Genomic DNA, 23,454 nt, shown 5'->3' on the forward strand with positions numbered 1-23,454 from the left:
CTGGAGTGGTCGGACGGACTGTAGGCACGCTCGCCTACAGTGTTGAGACTAACCGCTATTGTCTGAGAACAGCCTGTTCAAATTAGTTTCGGCCGAACTTTTGAACGACCCGCTAAGTTTAAGCGATATAGTGGTTTTGATTCTAAACCTTTGCAAAGTTTAACTACAGTTAAGTAGTTTTCCACGCTAAGAGGCATTTGCGGACAGCTTCGCTCCTCTCAGCCTTTTCCTCGTCGACGCATCACCGGAGGTTTCTCCTGAAGCACCGTGGGCCAGCTAGGCCTTCATCTCCCTGCTTCGTTAGCCGCGGTTGGACGCAACGCGCCGCTAACCTCCTCTCCTCGGACTGCGACCCTCAGCGCGGACATCGGAGAAAGAACTTCCATCGCATTGAGTAGGCACTTGGGCAAATTTTTAATTTGTAGCTTATTCAGATGGTTGTTAGGGTCATGTTTAAGCTTTGAGCTATTTAGCATACCCGCTCAGACACGGAAGGTGTTTGTTTGTTTTTATTGTTTGTTTGTTTGTTTTTATTGTTTGTTTTGGTTCTGTTTTTTTTTCTTTGAACTTGTTAGACAGGGTATCTTGCATGATATCTTTCCTTAACTCCATTGCTAGCTTCCCTATCTGATTAGCAGCGCAGCGACAAGTTTGTTATTTTAAGCTCCGAGGCTAGACCGCTACAAGGCCTAGTTCTCTCCATCCAACACATATACACACTCTCTCACACTCTCTCTCTCTCTCTCGCGTTGAGTTCTTTGCCTAGATAGTCTGTTGGAAATTAAGTGCAGTGTTTGGATCCAGCTGTAGCGTGGTCAGATTCTCCTTAGCAACTTATTGCTAGCTACCTCAGGGTGATACGCTAGCTGGTAGGCTTGTGTTCTCGACTAGGCCTGCAGGCGCCATCTTTCCGACGCCATTTTGATACCTTCCTCATTGAGTTACCTGTGATACGACACCTAGGCACTGACCGCCATTTTGTTTAAGCATTGCCAGAGTGGCTAGTCATTAGCATCTGCCCACAGATACCTACACAAAGCACACATTAGCCACAGAGCTAATCCTTTGTTCTATTTAGCTAACATTCCTTTGTTTTAGCTAACATTCCTTTGTTTTAGCTAACGACAAGCTAGGTCACACACACACACCCACCTCCACACACACGCACACAAGGGATTCTTTTCTTTTTTCTTCTATCTCTTTCTCTCTCTCTTTCCCTCAAATTTATAGTCCAGGTGTAATTGTTCCATTGTTTTGTCTTGTTATTACCTTTGCTGACATTGAATGTATTTTGAGTTTATTATTATTAGTGAGTAGTAGACAAATAAAAGCTAATTAAAATTAATTGCATTTTACTTGTTCCTGTTGTTTATTCACAAGGTCAACTATTTAGAACTCCTTTTTCCTTCAGAATTTAGCTTTTGTATACAACTGGGTTTCCCATCTAATACAGAGCTACCATTAATCTTGAGTGTAACCATTCACGGTGAGTATTAAGATTAATAATTTAAGATTTTATGAGACTGATCTTTATTTATAAATTGATTAATTTAATTATCAATTATTACATAATTTATAATTTAATTAATCCCAATTCAACCTACAAGTAATCACTAGGGTCACGTCATGTCCATAGACTGTACAAAATCAAGTTCAGTGATTTTTCAGCAGCATTATTTGAACACAATCAGTTGATGGCAGAATGGAAGGAGGCGGTTCTTCTGGGGAATGCACGCACCCATGGCCCATGAACCCATGTTTCAGTTTTCTGTTTGGATTAAAGATTCATTTTGTTTTAAATGTTTGCTTTGTTTGCCTAAAACGAACCCTATCATGGCCTACAAAAACTTGCCATCCAACCTGCGGAAGCATATTGAGGTATGTAAACATTTTATTCCAAGAGAAAGCTTGCAACAAAGTTGTCTATGCTTTTAGAGCTAGCGATAAGATTGCAATAGCTGTGCAGTCTGATTAGTCAAATGACGTTCTATGGATTTGCCCGCCAAGTTGCCATTGCCTTGTCCACGGCTAACGTTAACACATAGCTAGTTAACTTGGACACTGTTAGTTAGCATGTAAAAACGGAGTTATGCTAACATGAATAACATTAACTTATCTGAAGTCCTTTCAGAAATATGTGTTAGCATAATCTTTCCAAATAAACAGAATGTAGAAATCTTTCTTTTCTAGTGTTAGCTACCCAATATGATTTTGAGTTTGAAAAGAGTTTGCTAGCATATCAGATGGAGCTTCAGCTCTACAGGTTCTACAAGAAAGTCAGTAAATCCAGTAGCATACATGTCAACCTTTAGTTACCCATGCCCTTACAAAATCGGTACTTTTCCCTTACATATACCCATGAACCCTTATACACGAGAAAAAATTCCAATCTATAATCCAAAGCACTGATTGTTTTATTCCACATTATACACTCCTATTGTGGGGCGGCACGGTGGTGTAGTGGTTAGCGCTGTCGCCTCACAGCAAGAAGGTCCGGGTTCGAGCCCCGTGGCCGGCGAGGGCCTTTCTGTGCGGAGTTTGCATGTTCTCCCCGTGTCCACGTGGGTTTCCTCCGGGTGCTCCGGTTTCCCCCACAGTCCAAAGACATGCAGGTTAGGTTAACTGGTGACTCTAAATTGACCATAGGTGTGAATGTGAATGTGAGTGTGAATGGTTGTCTGTGTCTGTGTGTCAGCCCTGTGATAACCTGGCGACTTGTCCAGGGTGTACCCCGCCTTTCGCCCATAGTCAGCTGGGATAGGCTCCAGCTTGCCTGTGACCCTGTAGAACAGGATAAAACGGCTACAGATAATGAGATGAGACACTCCTATTGTAATAGACATATTTATCACACTGCATCAAGTTAAAGGGATCAAATAAGCATGTACTGAATAAAAAGAAATTTTAGATCCCAGACAAAACAACTGAATTAAAAAGGACTATATCTACAGTCAAGTAAACAATTAGAGAATGACTGAACTATAAACTTAATTAGTTAATATACATTGTTTCAATAATGCCAGAATTATTGATGTAAATTTTGCAAATAAAATGTATTAATATTAAATAGTTCATAAAAATTACACAAAGTTCTATTTGACAAGTGTTGACATCACCTACAATATTACATTCCACCAAAGAAGATTACTTGAAATGTATATACAGCGCCCTCCACAATTATTGGCACCCCTCTTTAAGATATGTTCTTAGGCTTCTAATAAATTCTTTTTTTTAAATAATATAGGACAACAATGCAAAAAAAGAGAAAAATCCAACCTTTAATTCAAGCGCATTTATTCAGTGGGAAAAAAAATCCCACATTAAGAAATAATTCTTTTACATAAAATCATGTGTGCCACAATTATTGGCACCCCTGATGTTAATACTTTGTACAACTCCCTTTTGCCAACAAGACAGCACTTAATATTCTCCTATAACATTTCACAAGATGGGAGAATACAGAGAGGGATATTTGACCATTCCTCTTTGCACAATCTTTCTAAATCATCCAGAGTCCTGGGTCCTCTCCTATGCACTCTCCACTTCAGCTCACCCCACAGGTTTTCAATTGGATTGAGGTCTGGGGACTGAGATGGCCATGGGAGGAGCTTGATTTTGTGTCTGGTGAACCATTTTTGTGTAGATTTGGCCACATGTTTAGGGTCATTATCTTGCTGAAAGACCCAGTGATGACCCATCTTCAGCTTTCGGGCAGAGGCCACCAGATTTTGATTTAAAATGTCCTGGTATTTCAAAGAGTTCATGATGCCATGCACCCTAACAAGGTTCCCGGGGCCTTTGGAAGAGAAACTGGCCCACAGCGTCACCGATCCTCCCCCATACTTCACAGTGGGCATGAGGTGTTTTTCCGCATACTCATTTTTTGTGATGTATTAGTGTTTGTTGCCAAAAAGCTCTATCTTGGTCTCATCTGACCAAAGCACACGGTCTCAGTTGAAGTCCCAGTACCGCTTAGCAAACTCCAGACATTTATGTTTATGCTTGTAAGTGAGAAAAGGCTTTTTCCGTGCATGCATCCCAAACAGCTTGTTGGCATGTAGATAGCGCCTGATGGTTGTTATGGAGACTTTGTGACCCCAAGATGCTACTCTTTGATGCAATTCTCTAACAGTGAGCTTTGGAGAACTTTTTACTTCTCTTACCATCCTCCTCACTGTGCGTGGTGGCAAGATAAACTTGCATCCTCGTCCAGGCTTGTTTGCCACTGTTCCAGTTGTTTTAAACTTCTTGATGATTCCTCTGACTGTAGATATGGGCAGGTGTAGGTGAGTGCTTATTTTCTTGTAGCCATTGCCTGACTTATGAAGGTCGACACACATCTGCCTTTACTTGAATGGTGTGTTCTCTTGTCTTTCCCATGTTGAAGAGTGGATAAGAGAAATAGGCCTCTGTGTCACATCATATTTATACCCCAGGGAAACAGGATGTGATGAATTACTAATTAAACGTTCCTAGATACTCTGATCAACTTTATAAACTACAGTAGAAACGACAGAAATGCTTCAATTACATTTATTTTCAAGGAATTGTTATGGGTGCCAATAATTGTGGAACAGGTGATTTTATGAAAAATAATTATTTCGTAGTCAGGGATTTATTTATTTTTTTAAATTCACTTCAGTTAAGGGTTACATTTTTCTACAATTTTCAGTGTGAGGTTATGCTTCTGCAATAAAAATTGAATTTATTTTAAAGCTTTTAATGCATCTTAACCAGGGGTCCCAATAATTGTGGAGGGTGCTGTAATCATGTCAAATAGTAAATGAAGCTTAGTAAAAGTCCCATTTGGGAAAAAATTGTTGACACCACAAACAGTGTTAGATCCAACTAAAGATGACTGAACCACATCAAGTATATTATGTAAACAAGGATAAGTCTCATCTCATCTCATCTCATTATCTCTAGCCGCTTTATCCTTCTACAGGGTCGCAGGCAAGCTGGAGCCTATCCCAGCTGACTATGGGCGAAAGGCGGGGTACACCCTGGACAAGTCGCCAGGTCATCACAGGGCTGACACATAGACACAGACAACCATTCACACTCACATTCACACCTACGGTCAATTTAGAGTCACCAGTTAACCTAACCTGCATGTCTTTGGACTGTGGGGGAAACCGGAGCACCCGGAGGAAACCCACGCGGACACGGGGAGAACATGCAAATTCCACACAGAAAGGCCCTCGCCGGCCACGGGGCTCGAACCTGGACCTTCTTGCTGTGAGGCGACAGCGCTAACCACTACACCACCGTGCCGCCCATAACAAGGATAAGTGAAAATATTAATAAATTATGAAGTTAAATTGAAAATCTTCCCAGTAATTTATAACAAGAATTTAAATCTTATTCCTTTTTGGAGTGGTCTTTGTTGTACAAAGATATTGCAGATTTGGCACTAGCTATAATATCACTGCTTGGGTAGCAGTTGTAGCTCCTCATCACAGTTCATTTTAATTTGCAGATATGCAGTTAATGTGTCTGCAGCCAGATTTTTTCTGTACTCGGTATGGATTCTCCTAACCAATGAATAAGCCTTCTCACTATCTGCATTGCTATGTGGGAGGCACAGCAAAGCAGTAAAACGTTGTTTCAGCATTGGAAACCTGGCAACACCCAGAGCAGTTTTTACATCGAAGACCTTTCCCCAATATACATCTATTATTTTCCTGGTCAATAAAAGAAAATCAGAGCACAGCAAACATGTAGATGGTGTTAAATTGCTTCCATCCCCTACTACACATTTTAGAGACAGGCTGCCAACAGTTGTTACCACCATTACTCTTCATTCAATACTTTTTCCAGTTTACTGATGACTGATGGTAGTAACGGGTGTTGGTTAACAGCGACTCCCGGTATCGTCTCCCTAAATTATCATGATAATGGAGGAAGCTTTCCTACATGCAAACAGTAAAAACTTTTTTTTTTAAATAAATTAAAACACACAAATGCTTACCTGTGCAGTCTTTGAATTGGGAAACATTTTTTTCCGCTAGCTGCAAAAAATGGTCTGCCACAGTCGGGGGGATGTTGTGTTCCATGAGAAATTGGCAGAACATAACTTCTGGAGCCATCACAGAAGTCTGGGCAGTCCAAGCCGATGAACTTAAATGACCAAGAAAACCACGTGCAACTGTAAAACCACATAAATCGAAAATAGTTCTGTTTCACTGGGCATGCATGTTTGAAAAAATAAACGGTGGATGCTAAGAAAATTTTCTCGGAGTAACGGAAAAAATCTCTGATACAAAACGTAATTTTCCCGTATGAAAATCAGTGTATGCCGTATTAGCCAAAAAATTGCATTTTCCCGTACAAAATAACTTGACATGTATGCAGTAGGTTGCTTCAGAGGCATTAGATTTTGTAAGCATTGTGGCAATAATACAACAATGTGTTGACACAAAGTGTACTTTTAATACTTAAGTATTTTTAAAAGCAAGTACTTCAGTACTTTAACTTAAGTAAAAATTTGACTGTACAACTTTCACTTGTGTCAGAGTAACATTTGATCAGTGGGATCTGTACTTTGACTTAAGTAATGAAGTTGGGTACTTTGTCCACCTCTGTGCACACTCCAGATTTCTGTTTGTTTCATTTTAATTATTGTTTGTGTCATGATAAAACAACAATTTTTACCTTTAAAGTGGTAGACATGTTGTGTAAATCAAATGGTGCTAACCCCCAAAATATCCATTTTAATTCCAGCTTGTAAGGCGACAAAATGGGACAAATACAAAGGGGGATGAATACTTCTGCAAGACACTGTATATCATATTTTTTATAATATTGCTAAATGTTTTTAGTCATTCGTCCTCATCTTGCTTGATTTCCACACTGTGAGTCACCAAATTATTTGAGCTGTTGAGCATGAAGAACTGAGAACCATCTCTTGGGTCTCATCATATTTCCAGTTAAACTGTATCACTCATACTTAAAGGAGATATATTATACCCCTTTACCCCAAGCTGACTCAGTTCTCTGAGATCTTAAAGTGCATATCACGGGTAAATTCAGGAGCAAGATCAATGTAATTCTCCTATTTTATATTAAACTTTGGTTAAATATCTGTCACATTTTGCATTTTGTGCAATTTTTTTTTTACCTTGCGCAATACCAGAAAAATTCAATTGAAATCAAGCCATTTGAGGCAAATTGGTCCGCCTCTGAAAAAACTTGGCATTTGGATTTCCCAGTAAACATTGATTTTTGTGACGTCACGTGTGGGACGCCTCCCTCTGAATCCTATGTCAGCGTTGGTTTGTTTATGAGAAAACGACCTGGTGGTTTTCTGCAAATTTCTTCAACGTTATCACGTAATTATTAAAATGGCTAACAGATGTATCGTAGGAGGGTGTAGCAACACCAATCTTGATACTTATCGTTTCCCACATTGCGCTCAGGTGACAATTCCATATTTCAATGCAAAATCCCTAGCTGCTAAACTTGGTCTACACAGGCTGTGCACTGAAACCGTGCAAAGCTCTCGCAGCCTGCTGGCGGATCCACACGTGACGTCACGAATCTGGCTCCAGACTCCCTTGGGATTTTTCCAGACGCGTTTTGTTATTTTATTTTTTTCTGCTGTAGACAGATGGCCTTGTGCAAAATTACCCTTCTGGATGAGTGTGTAAAGGGACATTCATATTAAAAAAAAAACGAATTTGGTCCAGGATATGCACTTTAATGAAATGTCTGTGACAAGCTTTGGTCAAAATATCATAAGGATAAAGCACCACAGCTCCCTGCTCACCCTGTCTAAACTGCCCTGTTCAGAACAGTTCATTTGAGTGCCTGATGTAAGTTTGGCTTCATGCTACCATAGCTACTATTGAACATGAACCCTGGGAGCAATAAACTTTGGTGAAGCAATAAAAACTTGTATTGATGATACTAATGATTGGGCAGGTGAAATGTGCCTCTGGACCTAATTATATTAGTGACTGCAATGCTATACACTCAGTTTGCTCTGCTCGTTCATTAATGGACATACCCACACACTACAAAGCATGACTGTTTTCCAAATTACACTTGAATGTAAAGCACATTTTATCCTAGCACAACATGCTAATGTTGCTAATCCCTATACTCATTCTCTCATTTTACTCTCATGTTATTTAAGAATGTTGATAAGATAAAATTAATCTTACAGATGTTCAACTAACAAACTAATCACATTAATGGTATTGTTTATCCTGCAGCAAGTAACAGTAATAACGTTCTAGAAAATTAGCATATCTATTACCTCAGCTGTTAGTGTGAGTCAGTGCTAAATAGCTAAAGAAACACATAGCATAATTATTTTTAAAAATATTTACATTTCCCTTAGGGGCGGCACGGTGGTGTAGTGGTTAGCGCTGTCGCCTCACAGCAAGAAGGTCCGGGTTTGAGCCCCGTGGCCGGCGAGGGCCTTTCTGTGTGGAGTTTGCATGTTCTCCCCGTGTCCGCGTGGGTTTCCTCCGGGTGCTCCGGTTTCCCCCACAGTCCAAAGACATGCAGGTTAGGTTAACTGGTGACTCTAAATTGACCGTAGGTGTGAATGTGAGTGTGAATGGTTGTCTGTGTCTATGTGTCAGCCCTGTGATGACCTGGCGACTTGTCCAGGGTGTACCCCGCCTTTCACCCATAGTCAGCTGAGATAGGCTCCAGCTTGCCTGCGACCCTGTAGAACAGGATAAAGCGGCTAGAGATAATGAGATGAGATGAGACATTTCCCTTATCTGCAGTTTTGCCACGGATAGTTGGTATCGATCCTTTTTTTAGGAACAAATTTTTGCCAGTCCTTGGTTGTACTGGCCCAGTTTGGTAAAGCAGTCAGACAAAAAGTGGTTAGCACACATGAAAAGGGTTTTTGTTCACTGTAGGTGACACATTGCCATCAAAAATAAACTCAAGCCACTCAGCTCTTCTGTCTTCTGAGGCTGGGGGTCGATGTAACAATGCGCGCTGCTCTGTGCAGCCGACAACAGAGCAGTTCTTGTGCTTAGCTCGCTGCAACATAATGCTAGTGGGTCCCGTGCTCAAGAGAAAACAATGGCGCACTTTTGCAAAGGTGGTTTTCAAGTCATGGGTGGATACTCAAATGGAGGGATGGTATAATTATAATGAAGTCCCCTCTTGACGTAAAGATGGGAGCCAAATCTGAATGGCTCACATTTTTTTTCTGACTCTAGGCAGCTCAAAAGAAACTGACTTTGTGGATTGAGTTTGTGGGTTGGTAGACACTCCAGATACCTAAATGTCTGTGCACAAGCACTGAAAAAGTGAGTTTTCCTAAAATATTCACTTTAACTGTCAACTTCTTCAGCACTCAGTACATGGCCCATTCTCATTCAGTTATCAATACACAGTGGCTATCCTTTTGGCTCATCATGTCTAAGTATTTTACATCTACTAACAGATTACCACTTGTACTTCTGTGCAACACAAAGTACAGGTTCATTTCTGACAAGAGAGGCAACACTTTCATCCAAGCCTTGGTCATTTCTAAGTTTGCTTGCTGTGACTTCCTATTATCTGCTCTTTCTTTTATGTGCTACTGTTTCTCTACAAAGCATCCATTAGCTCGTTGTGCCAGTAAAGTTAAAAATTAAATTAAATTAAATTAAAATGTATTGTGTCCCTTTATCATTTCTACAACACATCCACCCTTTAAAGTTCCTATTAATAAAAGGTTTTGTATCAGTTAAAGATAGATTGCCTTTCAGATTTTTCAAGTTTAGGTCATAAAAAGAATTTTCCCTGACACCCAATTATTTTTGTTTAGTGGACTGAAAGCTACTGATTTCGAATCACAGACTTCGAATTTTATTAGTTTTTTTTTAAATAGAACAGTGTGGCCCTAAATTCTCTGCTATTTTTTCTTGCTTCACCATGGCCCAATTCAAGATACTACGTCATGCATCACATGGTGGGCTTTCCCCATTCGCACAAGGCATTATGGGATACAAATTTGAAACAGGAGAGGAAAATGGAGGACACGAATGAAACGTGAAAGACCAACTACGTAATGGAAAGTGAGAAGAAAAGATGCTATGTTGCGAAGGAAAGGAAACGCAGGACCAAACTAATAAATATCAGCGGTCAGCGAGCACCTCGGTGTGATCAGCTGTTCGTTTAGCGACAGAATGATGGAACTGTCAGTGCACAGTCAAGGTAAACCTGTAGATGGCAGTAATGCAACACTGTGGATGCCAGCTGCCGTAAAATCCAAAAGAAGAAGGAAAAGAGGAAAAAGGTAAACCTGTGCATGCGCTCACCGGACTTCCTCTGTCTGCTTGACTTCGTGAAGCGAGCCATTTCATGCACATTATTTGCTCGGGAATCCCCTCAAATTAAATAACTTCCCAGCCACAGAATGGCCTGCTTGTTGTTGTTGATTTTTTTGAGATATTGCAGAAATAAACATATATCACAATGGCCAAATTTCAGAGGGGACTAAATTTCACCGATTTTATGAAATTGAAAAGCCGTCTAGCTTTAAAACAATTCTTAAGAGTTTTTCTTGATTCTAAAATAGAGTGTGTGTGAGTGAGTTAATGGAAAGTTAGATTGATGAATGAATGATTTTAAGTTTACATTGTGTTAATTTTGTTCATTTGTATTTATGACCACAATACTGAAGAACATTTGATCTGGTTCAAGTATAAAAAGTAATAAAATCCACAGAATTGTGGAAAAACTTCCCAATACTTGAGAGGGACTGATGCTTTTCCATCTCTTTTTTGCTCTACGTGTGTGTGTGTGAGACATATACAGTGGCATGCAAAAGTTTGGGCACCCTTACTGAAAATGTCTGTTACTGTGAATAGTTAAGTGAGCAGAAGATGAACTGATCACCAAAAGGCATAAAGGTAAAGACGACACATTTCTTTTCAGCATTTTCTGCAAGATTTGTGTATTATTTTTGTTTTGTACAATTCATTCATCTCATCTCATTATCTCTAGCCGCTTTATCCTGTTCTACAGGGTCACAGGCAAGCTGGAGCCTATCCCAGCTGACTACGGGCGAAAGGCGGGGTACACCCTGGACAAGTTGCCAGGTCATCACAGGGCTGACACATAGACACAGACAACCATTCACACTCACATTCACACCTACGGTCAATTTAGAGTCGCCAGTTAACCTAACCTGCATGTCTTTGGACTGTGGGGGAAACCGGAGCACCCGGAGGAAACCCACGCGGACACGGGGAGAACATGCAAACTCCACACAGAAAGGCCCTCGCCGGCCACGGGGCTCGAACCCGGACCTTCTTGCTGTGAGGCGACAGCGCTAACCACTACACCACCGTGCCGCCTGTTTTGTACAACTGGAGAGTGAAAAAAGAAAAGGAACACCATGCGAAAGTTTGGGCACCCCAATACATTTGAGTTCTCAGGTAAATTTTACCAAGGTTCCAGACCTTCATTGGCTTATTGAGCTGTGGCTTGTTCAAGTTCTTCGTTAGGAAAGGTCAGATGATGCAGATTTCAAAGCTGTATAAATTCTGACTCCTCAAACTTGTCCATAAAATCAACAACCATGGGCTCCTCTAAGCAACTCCCTTGCATTCTGAATAATAAAATAATTGATGCTCACAAAGCAGGAGAAGGCTACAAGAATGTAGCAAAGTGTTTTCAGGTAGCTGTTTCCTCAGATTGTAATGTTATTAAGAAATGGCAGTTAACAGAAACGGTGGAGCTCAAGGTGAGGTCTGGAAGATGAAGAAACCTTTCTGAAAGAACTGCTCATTGGATTGCTAGAAAGGCAAATAAAAACCCCTGTTTGACTGCAAAAGACCTTCAGAAAGATTTAGCAGACCCTAGAGTGGTGGTGCACTGTTCTACTATGCAGTGACACCTGAACAAATATGACCTTCATGGGAGAGTCATCAGAAGAAAACCTTTCCTGCATCCTAGCCACAAAATTCAGCGTCTGAAGTTTGCAAATGAACATCTAAATAAGCCTGATGCATTTTGGAAACAAGTCCTGTGGACTGATGAAATCAAAATAGAACTTTTTGGCCACAATGTGCAAAGGTATGTTTGGAGAAAAAAGGGTGCCAAATTCCAGGAAAAGAACCCCTCTCCAACTCTGAAGCACGGGTGTGGATGGATCATGCTTTGGGGTTGTGTTGCAGCCAGTGGCACAGGGCACATTTCACTGGTCGAGGGAAGCATGGATTCGAATAAATACCAGCAAATTCTGGAAGCAAACATCACACCATCTGTAAAAAAGTTGAAGTTAAAAAGAGGATGGGTCCTACAATAAGACGATGATCCAAAACACACCTCAAAATCTACAATGGGCACAAGCTGAAGGTTTTGCCCTGGCCCTCACAGTCCCCTGACCTAAACATCATTGAAAATCTGTGGATAGATCTCAAAAGAGCAGTGCATGCAAGACAGCCCAAGAAACTTGTAGAACTGGAAGCCTTTTGCAAGGATGAATGCGCAAAAATCCCCCAGGTAAGAACTGAGAGATTATTATCTGGCTACAAAAAGTGTTTACAAGCTGTGATACTTGCCAAAAGGGGTGTTACTAGGTGCTAACCATGCAGGATGCCCAAACTTTTCCTTTCTTGTCATTTAGAAAATGTAAAAGATGAAAATAAAAAATTGTTTTTGCTTAAAATATAAAGGGAATGAGTCATCTTTAACTTTATGCCTTTTGGAGATCATTTCATCTTCAACTTGCTTAACTGTTCACAGTAACAGCAATTTTGACCAGGGGTGCCCAAACTTTTGCATACCACTATATTGGTCTGGTCATGCAGTTGTTAAGTTGTGAGGAAAAGCACAGGCATTAATTCAGTAGGTTTCTGTTTTACAGCTGCTCATGCAGATTTTTAAAAAATCCTTTTCCTTATTAAAGTGACAATTTTTTTCTTCAGAACCAAACAAGTCAAGCAGAACGGGTGCATATATAAGGTCAATTTGTTGAATTTATTCAACTCCATTGTTTCACTGTCTGAAACCTAAAGATTAGTTCACAGCTGCCAACTGTAAGAATATCCAGTGATAAATTAACTTTAGGAACACTGACCATTTAAAAGATTTATAGCAGTCTATACTAGTAATCCTCCTTGAATTATTAGAAGTTTGTACCAAATTGAAATCAGAATCATGATGTCCAAGGGAAACATCTAATTATCTCTAGCCGCTTTATCCTGTTCTACAGGGTCGCAGGCAAGCTGGAGCCTATCCCAGCTGACTACGGGCGAAAGGCGGGGTACACCCTGGACAAGTCGCCGGGTCATCACAGGGCCGACACATAGACACAGACAACCATTCACACTCACATTCACACCTACGGTCAATTTAGAGTCACCAGTTAACCTAACCTGCATGTCTTTGGGCTGTGGGGGAAACCGGAGCACCCGGAGGAAACCCACGCGGACACGGGGAGAACATGCAAACTCCGCACAGAAAGGCCCTCACTGGCCACGGGGCTCGAACCTGGACCTTCTTGCTGTGAGGCGACAGCGCTAACCACTACACTGTGCCACCCATGTCCAAGGGAAACACATATTACAAAAAAAAAGTAAAAGAAAGAAAAGTGAACCTTGAAACAATAAGATTTGAAAAATTTCCTGATATGACATACACACACCCATCCTTTTGACTTTTAACCTATGATGAGAATCCCTCATACAACATTTATTAGGGTTGGTTAGGACACAGATGTGTTAATGACCCTAAACTGAATCTCTTACAAAGAATTTCAGAAAAAGTTCCCCTAATGGCACCACATGCTCACTTTACCCAGAGCCTGGAATGTGTGTAACGTCATTATGATGCACAGGCTCATATGTGGTGTGCGCCCTGTACTGTACTGATCATGTAGATCCTGTTTGCAGTAGGTGTGGGTGGTGATTAATATTTTATTGAATATTTACACACCAATGTACTCTCATTAACTCCCCCTTCAGAACCCACACTAGTGTTTTACCACAGGTAATATTTGATATAGCTTGTAAAGAATGACATATTAATTTATACAGTTCCAATGATAGCTTCCTATCTGGATCTACATTGAGCTTTTAATCGATTTTAAATTGCTAATGGTCAGCTGGCTGCTTGTGTTGTTTGAACAGTGATTTGATAAATACACTGATTTTTACCTTCAGTGCTAAGAACCACATGGTTTGTTATTGACATGGTACAAGAAAGACAAAGAAAATTAGTTCATGCCTTCACTACCACAGAGAATATATATATATTTTTAAATCATGTTAAATGTATGAATTAAATGTACAGTACCAGTCAAAAGTTTGGACACCCCTACTCATTCATAGGTTTTTCTGTATTTTGACTTATTTTCTACATCGTAGAACAAAACTGAAAACATCAAAACTATGAAATAACGTCTGGAACAGATGTGTTAATGACCCTAAACTGAATCTCTTACAAAGAATTTCAGAAAAAGTTCCCCTAATGGCATCACATGCTCACTTTACCCAGAGCCTGGAATGTGTGTAACGTCATTATGATGCACAGGCTCATATGTGGTGTGCGCCCTGTACTGTACTGATCATGTAGATCCTGTTTGCAGTAAGTGTGGGTGGTGATTAATATTTTATTGAATATTTACACACCAATGTACTCTCATTAACTCCCCCTTCAGAACCCACACTAGTGTTTTACCACAGGTAATATTTGATATAGCTTGTAAAGAATGACATATTAATTTATACAGTTCCAATGATAGCTTCCTATCTGGATCTACATTGAGCTTTTAATCGATTTTAAATTGCTAATGGTCAGCTGGCTGCTTGTGTTGTTTGAACAGTGATTTGATAAATACACTGATTTTTACCTTCAGTGCTAAGAACCACATGGTTTGTTATTGACATGGTACAAGAAAGACAAAGAAAATTAGTTCATGCTTTCACTTTCACAGAGAATATATATATATATTTTTTAAATCATGTTAAATGTATGAATTAAATGTACAGTACCAGTCAAAAGTTTGGACACCCCTACTCATTCATAGGTTTTTCTGTATTTTGACTTATTTTCTACATCGTAGAACAAAACTGAAAACATCAAAACTATGAAATAACGTCTGGAACATATATGGAATTATGTGATAAAAAAAGTGTTAAATAAACAAAATATGTTTCATATTTTTGATTCTTCAAAGTAGCCAGTGTTTACCTTGATGATGCTTTGTACACTATTGGCATTATCTTAACCAGCTTCATGAGGTCATCACCTGGAATGCTTTTCAATTAACAGGTGTGTCTCATCAAAAGTTAATTAATGCAATTTCTTGCCTTCTTAATGTGTTTGAGATCAAACAGTAAATAATAAACATACAGTAAATAGTCCTATTCCACAGCTGTAGTAATCCATATTACGTTATGTCAGGAGCTGCTCAACTAAGTAAAGAGAAGCAACAGTCCATCATTACTTTAAGACATGAAGTGTCTTTTAATTAATAAAAATAAAGAAAAAACAATGAATTAGAAGGTGCATCCAAACTTTTGACTACTGTATATGGAATATCTTAACTTATCATTTTATATAAAAAAAATTGAAGTACCCATAATTGATGCTGTTCTTCATTGTTTTGTTTTTTTCTTATATATGGATATGCAGCATACTGTAGCTGTAATTCAGTAGCTTGCATCTAATGGAAACATCATTCTTCTTTAATTTATTCATCTTCAGTAATCCCAGTCATGGTTGAGGTGGATCCAGAGCCTATCCAGGGAACACTGAACATGAGATGAGCTCACACCCTGGATAGCAGGGCACACACACACACACACACACACACACACACACACTTACTTACTTGTTCACACATTTTACAGCCACCAGTCCACTTCCAATCAGGTTTTTGGAAGGTGGGAGGAAACCAGACAACCTGGATGAAATCCATATTGATATGAGGAGAACATGCAGAGAATCTCTTCAGACACTAACCTCAAGCTCAGGATCACACTCTGGAGCTGTGAGTTGGCAACACATGCTGCTCTGCCACTGTGCGGCCCCAGTTTTTCCTTCTTTCCACTGTCTTATAGTTCACAGCAGAAGAGATTTTAGTGACATAATTCATACAGGCACAGTGGTGAGGGTTTTGTGGTGCATCTGCTCTTCTGTATCCCTTGCATGTTCCTATTTTGGGCCTCCAGTCACAGGAAACTCATAAATGAGTGCCACATGCATGCAATATTTCTAGACAAAGTCTAGGTTAAATTTATAATAAACATGTAGAAAATAATATATGTTATTGGTAGCTACAGTATGTACAGTGGTGCTTGAAAGTTTGTGAACCCTTTAGAATTTTCTATATTTCTGCATAAATATGACCTAAAACATCATCAGATTTTCACACAAGTCCTAAAAGTAGATAAAGAGAACCCAGTTAAACAAATGAGACAAAAATATTATACTTGGCCATTTATTGATTGAGGAAAATGATCCAATATTACATATCTGTGAGTGGCAAAAGTATGTGAACCTTTGCTTTCACTATCTGGTGTGACCCCCTTGTGCAGCAATAACTGCAACTAAACGTTTCCGGTAACTGTTGATCAGTCCTGCACACCGGCTTGGAGGAATTTTAGCCCATTCCTCCATACAAAACAGCTTCAACTCTGGGATGTTGAACTGCTCGCTTCAGGTCCTTCCACAACATTTGGATTGGATTAAGGTGAGGACTTTGACTTGGCCATTCCAAAACATGAACTTTATTCTTCTTTAACCATTCTTTGGTAGAACAACTTGTGTGCTTAGGGTTGTTGTCTTGCTGCATGACCCACCTTCTCTTGAGATTCAGTTCATGGACAGATGTCCTGACATATTTTCCTTTAGAATTCACTGGTAAAATAAAAAATTCATTGTTCCATCAATAATGGCAAGCCGTCCTGGCCCAGATGCAGCAAAACAGGCCCAAACCATGATACTACCACCACCATGTTTCACAGATTGGATAAGGTTCCTATGCTAGAATGCAGTGTTTTCCTTTCTCCAAACATAACGCTTCTCATTTAAGCCAAAAAGTTCTATTTTGGTCTCATCCGTCTACAAAATATTTTTCCAATAGCCTTCTGGCTTGTCCACGTGATCTTTAGCAAACTGTAGACAAGCAGCAATGTTCTTTTTGGAGAGTAGTGGCTTTCTCCTTGCAACTCTGCCATGCACACCCTTGTTGTTCAGTGTTCTCCTGATGGTGGACTCATGAACAGTAACATTAGCCAATGTGAGATAGGCCTTCAGTTGCTTAGAAGTTACCCTGGGGTCCTTTGTGACCTCGCCGACTATTACACGCCTTGCTCTTGGAGTGATCTTTGTTGGTCAACCACTCCTGGGGAGGGTAACAATGGTCTTGAATTTCCTCCATTTGTACACAATCTGTCTGTGGATTGGTGGAGTCCAAACTCTTTAGAGATGGTTTTGTAACCTTTTCCAGCCTGATGAGCATCAACAAGGCTTTTTCTGAGGTCCTCAGAAATCTCCTTTGTTTGCGCCATGATACACTTCCACAAACATGTGTTGTGAAGATCAAACTTTGATAGATCCCTGTTCTTTAAATAAAACAGGGTGCCCACTCACACCTGATTGTCATCCCATTGATTGAAAACACCTGACTCTAATTTCACCTTCAAATTAACTGCTAATCCTAGAGGTTCACATACTTTTGCCACTCACAGATATGTAATATTGGATCATTTTCCTCAATAAATAAATGACCAAGTATAATATTTTTGTCTCATTTGTTTAACTGGGTTCTCTTTATCTACTTTTAGGACTTGTGTGAAAATCTGGTGATGTTTTAGGTCATATTTATGCAGAAATATAGAAAGTTCTAAAGAGTTCACAAACTTTCAAGCACCACTGTATATACAGGGGCAGCATAGTGGTGTAGTGGTTAGCACTGTCTCCTCATATCAGGAAGGTTCTGGGTTCAAGCCCAGTGGCCGACGGGGGCCTTTCTCTGTCCAGTTCACATGTTCTCCCCATGTCTGCCCAGATTTCCTCCAGGTGCTCTGGTTTCCCCCAAGGACATGCAGGTTAGGCTAATTGATGGCTTTAAATTGACCGTAGGTGTCAATCTGGTTGTTTGTCTGTATGTGTCAGCCCTGCAGTGACCTGGTGACTTGTCCAGGGTGTACCCTGCCTCTCGCCCATAGTCAGCTGGGATAGGCTCCAGCTTGCCTGCAACCCTGTACAGGATAAGTGGTTACGGATAATGGATGGATGGAGTATGTATATACTATGCATGCATGGTGCATTATGAATCAAAATAAATGTGCATCTGTTGAATGGTGTAGAATACAAAAATCAATAACAACAAGCTTCTTGTCAGCTGTCATGAATTTTACTGTTGCATTGCCAGTTAGTGAAAAGCCTATATAACTGCTTTAATTTTATAATAACTTGCACTATCTATGTGCATAAATTGAAACAGTTGCACTGAAGGTGTCACTGTTATTATTTGATTGCCAAGACAATAATAACCAACAAAAATACAGTTAAAATGATATCCAAGAGTTGTCTGATTATGATAGGAAAACAGTATCATTAAGCAGTACGAGACTGACAGAAGATTTTGCTGTGTTTATTGTGCCTTTGTGACTGAGGTCTCTCAGCTGAAGCACAACCCAATTATAAGAATGAATACATCTCATTTTTGTTGAAGCCCAAATAAAACCATGTGACATATGTCAGTGTGTGATAGCAGCTATCACTGTCCCATCATACACCAGACTCTTATTGATGCTGACATTTTGACATTTGTATTTTAAATACACTCAGTTGTGTGAAAGTTGACTGAAGTTCCTCAGTGATCAGAGGCGATTCTAGAGTCTGTTGTGGCCCCAAGCAAAAATTTCCAGGGGGCCCTTCTGACCAGTGTTCATCATCAATATGTTATAAATAATCTGACACCAGCGAAAAATGTATGAAACCAAAGTTTTTTGAATTCAAAATGTGAAAATACAATGGTAAAGAACAATAAAAACAATAAAAAACAAAATAAATAAGCCCTCGGGCCCCGACTCTCGGGGGGTCCCTGGGCCAGGGGGCCCCAAGCAGTTGCCTGCCTTGCCTGTTCACAAGCTGCGCATCTGTCAGTGATGTGACAGTTTCTTGGCCATGACTCTTCTCATGCATTAATCTGTTCTCAGAAAGACAGGGGAGAACACATCTTAATACCTCTGAATCTTTGTAACCCGGTTTGTTGGAAGTTAGTGTTGCTGGTTAATCCATTAAAAACTTTTTCCCAGCTACAGAAATTAATGTCAGTCATCTGTCAGTTCCTTAAAGATTGCAATACATGGTAATGTGGGGTAAAAACTGTTGTGGAACTCACCGACATTAAGCCATAATTGCTTTAAATGCTTGATGATGCCATGAGTTGAATAAAGAGGCTCTCCTAGATTTTTTTAGGGACCATTGACAAGCCTCTGTGTACTTGGACTGGTGAGGAGTTTGTCACATAATTACTGCACTCACAGCCTTTCATATGAGATATGTCCTTTCAAATTATCGCTGAGATGAATGTTATTGCTAATATAGTGTCAGAGCAGAAAATGAATCATACTGCTGGCTTTAGGAAATAATTCAAACCAGGGGAGATGCCCATGAGCATACACACACATGAAGTCGCAACATGAGTTTAAAGAAAGGCCCGTATAACCTACAGATACAGCATTATAGCCGATAGAATAGCTACATTTAAAAATCATTTAAAAAATACATTTTAAAAATTTGACTATTTAGAACCATATACTATGACAGCTTTTAGTAACTCTAAACTGTTAATCCCATTAATTTTAAAATTGCTCTTATTTTTGTGACCATCTTTATTTAATAGCAAAATAATAGTTTTCACTCACAATAACTAGTATGTTTTAATGTGTTGATTTGTATTTATAGGTCTTTCATAACAAGTGTACAGAACAACAGAGTAATTAGCAAATAAATGTATTTGAAGATTCATTTAAAAGTGCTTTAGTGACTCAAAATTATTTCTCCCTCTTCAGTTGGTTTCTGGGATGACCAGCACATCGCTGACTGATGATCTGAGCGATCCCATCTCATCTCATTATCTCTAGCCGCTTTATCCTTCTACAGGGTCGCAGGCAAGCTGGAGCCTATCCCAGCTGACTACGGGCGAAAGGCGGGGTACACCCTGGACAAGTCGCCAGGTCATCACAGGGCTGACACATAGACACAGACAACCATTCACACTCACATTCACACCTACGGTCAATTTAGAGTCACCAGTTAACCTAACCTGCATGTCTTTGGACTGTGGGGGAAACCGGAGCACCCGGAGGAAACCCACGCGGACACGGGGAGAACATGCAAACTCCACACAGAAAGGCCCTCGCCGGCCACGGGGCTTGAACCCGGACCTTCTTGCTGTGAGGCGACAGCGCTAACCACTACACCACCGTGCCGCCCTCTGAGCGATCCAACTGAAATAAATAAATAAACCATTTTTGTTAGCTTTTAACGAGGAAGAAGATCATGAAGATGATCTTCGGCAATAAAAGAAATTTAAAATGGCAATAAAAGAAATTTAAAATCAATTCAAATATTTATGGATATTCAGTGAAGGAAATTAAGAGCCAGTGTAAAGTGATTTATTCTGCTGCTGGTGACTGTGAGGATTCCATCAGCAGCCTTTTGAAATCCTTGTAAATTAGTAATAGAGCTCTTGAGTAGGCCAAATAAGAGAGCTTTGCAGCAATTCAGTCTAGTTTACTTAATTTATCAAGCTTAAAACTTGCCAGTCTGCAGCCATAATGTGCAATTATACCAATTAACATGAATATTATGTAAAAATATTACTGAAATATTACTGAGTCATTTGTCTCATTCAAAAGTAATGCTCATACAACTGTTATCAATGAAGTGATTCTGTTTAACCCCAATTTTTTTTTTAAAAATATTGCTATTTGACAAATATAAGCCATTGATTTGCTTACCTTTCGAGATGGGGTGAAATCATGGGGCAGCATGCTCACTTCCCTTTAAGTTCTATGGATATTATTATTGTGATTATTACACACTGGTCAAAATGGGAATTGCAGCAAGCACTAATAGAGGCCTACTGGGGCAGGAATCATGTTGTCCAGTGCTTGGAGTAGGAATAGAGGACAAAACAGCATGGGGTTGCCAAATTCGGTTAGTTTAATAATACCCTGGGCCATCAAGATCTTGATTTATAGCAAATAACTGGAATTAAATCAATAAAGTGCATACAGTGTGTCTATGATGTACAGAACTATTTCTACTAAAAGATATATTGCAACGAAAGGGAGAAGAAAAGGGGGATTATGGAGTGGATAATGTCTGTCCATCAGAAAGGTGTGTGCACCATGATGACCTCGAAAACGTGTCTCACTTTTCTAATTCCCAAATTGTTATTTCAGGTCTATTATGTGGATTTTGAGATGTAGTTGGGCTGGACATTACACTGAAACCTGGCAACCTTGAGTAATGACATGTGTACACTTCACTGTATCGAACACAGTTGAACAAAGATGTGTCTAAAACTGCACGCTCACTGACTATGTTGTTGGCTCTAAACTACCTTGGGTTACTGTAAAAATTCATTGATGTTCGTCCTTCGGGGTCAAAGATGACCATGACTTCAGTTTGGTGGGTGGTGGTTGTGGGTCCGGAGGTGATTGATGAGGCCAAGCCGGGCTTTGAAAGTACGCTCACATGTTGACTTTCCACGTGCCAAGGTCACTATCTTTTTGTTGTATTTCAACTGCTGAGTGGGATCCCCACCAGCCACAGTGTGCTGGCCAGGGTGAGGTGAAGCAGGCTATGTTTGGGGCACCTCTTCTAGCCCCTTCCTCCATGCAGGTGAGCAGAGCGAATCCTAAACAGGGCTGCTCAGACACCCAGGGGGCTGCCAATCTCTGCTGCTGCTTTGTTCCAGCAGAGAGCGACCCTATGCCCTGGGCCACTTGTGTGCAGGTTCGTGACTACAGGTTCCAGTGTTTCCGCCCTTGCTGCTTCGCCACTTGCCCATCGCCACAGGACTTGAATAATTTGAATTTGAAGTCATGCCTTGCGCGTGACTTGGGAGAGTTGTGCCGCCGTCAACCTCAGTCTCTCGTCCCGACCTAACTGGGTCCAGGGGCAAGACAAAATCAAGATGACTGGAGCTAGGTCAGGATGCAGTGGATGGCCAACAGCATTCCACATGTTGCACTGTGCCCTGATCACGCTCCACAAATGCTTTGCTGGGTTTACCTTCCTGCCTGTTGAACCACCAGGTGGTGGTCTCCTCCGCACGGTCTGCCGAGTCCAGTCTTCAGTCGTAACCCTGACCGGGGGAGCGAGGGGTTGCTAGTGCTTGCTCAAGGCACCACCCCGGACTTGTGGAGGGAAGGAGACGCCTTACTACTCCATTGCACGGTGGTCAAGGACGGCACATGTCTAACTGCCCTAATACAGATTCTACACTGTACTCTGTAACACATTCTACACTATATTCCATACACATAAAAATTCACTAAACAATAGCTGATAGCGTAAGTCAAGTGTGATAGCCCTTCCATCCATCCATTATCTGTAGCCGCTTATCCTGTTCTACAGGGTCGCAGGCAAGCTGGAGCCCATCCCAGCTGACTATGGGCAAGAGGCAGGACACCCTGGACAAGTCGCCAGGTTAAGTGTGATAGCCTCTCAACTTAATTTTACTTGAGGCTTGAGTACGTCATTACTAATGTTGGCCTGCCCCACCAAAATCTATTAACATGAGCCTCTATTAATAACAAAGAAAAATCAGCTTTTGTTTAAAAAAAATCTCAGTACACTGAAAGATTCAATTCTTTATTATATTGAAACTCTTCCCTCTTGTTCATACTTACATTTATAGAATCTTCCTCCTTGCAGTATTACTCTATAACAATGATTTGTGTGTCTCTAAACACCACTCTATTGCCCTTGGGAGCCAATTTGCTTCCTGTCTCTTTGATGTCCAGTGCTTCATTACACACTCTGTGCTCCATATACCGTACCTGTGACTGGGCTGTGTGTGTGTGTGTGTGTGTGTGTGTGTGTGTGTGTGTACTGCAGGGCCCATGCAACTGTGGATGACTGACTGAACTGTAATCCACCTTCTCTTCTACTCTCCTGCCTACCATCTTAATTGTTCACTCAATCACTCACTCTCTCATGCGTTCTCTCTGTTTCCTTTATTCAGAGATGATAAATCCACTGCTTATTGTTGAAACAGACATTAATATAAGAAAGAAATGTGCCTAAATATATATTATTTACCAGATGGGAGGTCCGTATTGTGAAATACCGTGACCGAGGTCTTGAAAATACTGACCGAGGCCTCTGGGCTGCGGCCTCTAGGCCGAGGTCAGTATTTTCAAGACCTCGGTCACGATATTTCATGATACGGACCGACCTTAAGCTGGTAAATAATATTTTTTTTCTTTACCAAATTCTAACAGAAAATGAGAGCGC

Source organism: Neoarius graeffei, chromosome 5, assembly GCF_027579695.1.
Source record: "Neoarius graeffei isolate fNeoGra1 chromosome 5, fNeoGra1.pri, whole genome shotgun sequence".
Classification (NCBI taxonomy): domain Eukaryota; kingdom Metazoa; phylum Chordata; class Actinopteri; order Siluriformes; family Ariidae; genus Neoarius; species Neoarius graeffei.